Source organism: Pristiophorus japonicus, chromosome 6, assembly GCF_044704955.1.
Source record: "Pristiophorus japonicus isolate sPriJap1 chromosome 6, sPriJap1.hap1, whole genome shotgun sequence".
In the NCBI taxonomy this organism is placed as follows: Eukaryota; Metazoa; Chordata; class Chondrichthyes; family Pristiophoridae; genus Pristiophorus; species Pristiophorus japonicus.
Window position 1 is genome coordinate 11,909,958 of NC_091982.1, and position 3,496 is coordinate 11,913,453.

The 3,496-nt window shown below is 43.2% G+C and overlaps 1 non-coding gene across 1 annotated transcript; it reads left to right on the forward strand.

The window, feature by feature from the left end:
* Nucleotides 1-1,386: 1,386 nt before the first annotated feature.
* On the forward strand, nt 1,387-1,458 carry trnae-uuc (transfer RNA glutamic acid (anticodon UUC)). The gene has a single exon. It is a non-coding gene; the product is annotated as a tRNA-Glu (tRNA).
* Nucleotides 1,459-3,496: the final 2,038 nt, after the last annotated feature.

Here is a 3,496-nt window from a genome sequence, read left to right on the forward strand (position 1 = left end):
CGGTCTGGTGGCTCGGAAGAGCAGGTGCAGACAGATTGGGATTTTCCAGCTGCATGTGGCAGGAATGTGAATGTAAGGTATGTCGGATCATTGGTTCCATGGTGTAATGGTGAGCAGTCTGGACACTAAATGCAACGATCTGAGTTCAAATCTCAGTAGAATCTGAATGCTTGTTGTCCCAGCTGCTGAAAATTTGGATTGGAGTGCATCATTACCCCCGGCAACCTAATTTGATTTTATATGTTTTAAAGTTTAATTTGTTTGATTGCCGGTTTTAGTGTCCCCCCTCCCCTTTTATAGGGGGCACTTGTAAAATTTATGATTTTAGTGCCCCAAAACATTTTTAAAAACATAAAAAAACAAAAAAATCAAAAAGAAAGGGCAGTTAAAAAGTGTTTGGAGTGCCCCCCCTTTAATAAGGGGGCACTTGATTTACTACAAAAGAGTGGTAAGGTATGTGGAGTCTGTTTATGGAATTGACCAGCTGTACCTATGAGAATAATTAAGACAGACCCAAAATTTGTAGCAATATATTGTGACTTGTAAATGGAACTCTGTTATCTGCCTTCTAAGAACGAATTGTTTTGTCTTTGTGTAGGGGAAGTAAGACAATGTACAAATCTGTGTAGAGATAGCACATGGTTTCAGGGGGTGGCAACTATTTTGTTTCCCAATGTGCCGTTGGTTGATTTATTATTACAAGTTAATTACAATAGAAATTCCCTCAAGTTGGCAAATTATTAAATACATGCTCATGTTGATGACTTAGGGGTTGCTTTGTGAGCCAACTAAACATTAAATTGCTGATTATCTGCTGTATTCCTTTTGTTTATCAATTATCAAGTTTGTAAATAAGTTCAACTACTAATTTTAGCTTGAACAATATGGTCTAATAGTATTATCCACCTTCAGGAGTGCATTCTGGGCAGCACAGCAAACTTCTAATCCTGTGAGACATTACTCTCATTCATGATAAGCAAAATTTGATATAGATGTTGGATAAATTGTGTATGAATAAACACAGTTGAGTGAGAGACCAAATTATAACAAAGGCGTAGGTTATATTGTAGACTTGTTACAGTGAAAGATGTGATGGATATCAATGAGAGCTAAAGCGAAGGATGTGAGGTATATCAGAAAGTATCAGAGTGTGGGGATGCAAGGTATATTGGAGAGTGTTAAAGTGGGGAGTTCAGGATATATTGAAGAGTGGATGCCTACCCGCACGTGATGCTGTGGATGCGCGGACATATCTTTGGTGTTCTCCACAAAAAATGCCATTTGCTACGAACAGTTTTACCTGGCGCGAATGTGGTGAGCATTTGGAAGGAGCAAGCAGGAAAGACTGTGTTGGTCTGCTTGTTGGCAAGCACATGTGTAGTAGCTTCCCTGGTGGTCTAGTGGTTAGGGTTCGGTGCTTTCACCGCTGCGGCCCGGGTTCGATTCCCGGTCAGGGAACATTGTATTTTCGGCCGTTTGAACTGCAAGACTGTTCCTGAACAAATTTGCAGCTCACATCATTCGTTGTAGTGATGCAGCATACACTTCTGTGCCTTCCGTTTTAAAGTCAGCAGTAAATGACGAGATCTCGCTCAACAAGTGCTGATTGACACCGTAAATGTTGGCAGTCATGGCTAACTTTAGTCTTCCATGTACATTTTTGCGGCACATCAGTGCGAGGTGTGAGCTATGTCATAGAGTTGTACAGTGAGGGTTGCGACCTATATCAAGAACGCTGCAGTGAGAGTTGTGGGCTATGTCAGAGACTCTTCCAGTGAGAGATGTGGTTTGTATCACAGAGTGTTAGAGTAAGGGATCAGAGAATAGTGCATTTAAGGGGTGAGTTGTATCATGGAGTGTTATAATGAGGAGTGTGGAGTAAAGTTCAGAGTAGTACAGAGAGAATTGTGGGGTACATCAGTAAATATTACAATGAGAGCATGCAGTGAAGTGCACTTTGGTGTCTCGACAGTACACCCACAGATGATCCAGTATCATACATACAGCTAGCAATCGTAAGAGCTAATTGTATTGGATAAGGTCAGTGAGTTCATCAAAACAAGACATGTCAATTCAAATTCAATACTTGGTTAATGAGGGTTAATTTCTTGCATAAAATGGAACACATCATATTAACCTTTTCTCAGATATGCAACACTTGAACCTCCTCAGTGCCATCAGCTTGCAGGTACCTCTATTATTCTCATCTCCATCAAAGATCAATGCAACAGAATCGTAAATCCTTGGGCCCGAACTTGGTGGAAGCCAAGTTCCGCCCAATTGCTGCCCAAAGGACCGCCGAGATACCTGACGGTACTTTGGGCAGGAGTTTCATGAAAAAGTCCTTGAAAGACCGCTCAGTAGAAAAAACAACTTACACCGTGAATCTGGGCAGCAGCAGGCGGGAGCTCCCAATCTTGGCGGCAAATGTGATCCTCGCCAAAGTGCCGCTGAGGATTGAGTCGGGCCCAGGGAGGGCGGAGCACATCAAAATAAACATTTTTACCAAAACAAAAACCTTCAGGGGAACCCATACACATAAATTGCTGGAAAAAAAAAGAAGTTTACCAACCTTTTTTTGCAGGTCTTCTTACTTACCGTTGGGGTTAGACCTGCCTCCACACAACAATCCTTCTCCCTGCTGCCGCCGATTCCCGCCCGCACCAAACTGGCAGCTCGGCGGGTGGGAGATCACTTATGCGACTTGTGTGCCAGAGGCTGTTGGTGGGTGGTTCCCAGTGGTCCACCCCTCCCGCCGGCGGGAGACCGCCACGAAACTGGCACCGAGGGGAGACCGCCCAAAAAACTCGGTGGCAACCGGCGGCAGTGGGCGGTAAGACCACCAAGTTCGGGCCACTTGTTTTTAGGGAATACTTAGGAATAATGTTAGACTCAGTGTGTGTTTAAAGAATGGAAGAAATGGAATTAACTAGGCCTGTCTGGAGGATACCACAGGTCATCGGTAGACAACTGAATAGTATCTATTTTTAAATGTCAATTACTGTATTCCTTTACTGAAGTCTAGGACATCAATAAAAGCAACAAAAATTTATATTTATATAGTGCCTTTAATGTAATAAAATGTCCCAGCATTACACAATAGAAAATGAGGTATTGCATGTATGAGATGCAGAGTAATGCTACCTCTACCTGCCTAGGAATACTCCCAGGTCAGGTACAGCATGGGTTAGGAACAGAATGAAGCTCCTTCTACATTGGCCCTAAAAGAACCCCAGTGTCAGGAACAACACAGATGAGATGCAGAGTGAACTTTCTCTGTACAATTCCAACACCAACCTGAGCTTAACTCAAATCCCAGGTCGAAGAGTGAACTTGGCTATCGAACTACCCAGTCACCATCAGAGAACAGAGATCTGTGAACCTTGTGTCAGCTGTGGCTCAGTTGGTAGCATGCTTACCTCTGAGTTCAGAAGGTTGTGGGTTCAAGTCACACTCCAGGCACTTGAGTACATAAATCCAGGCTGACACTCCAGTG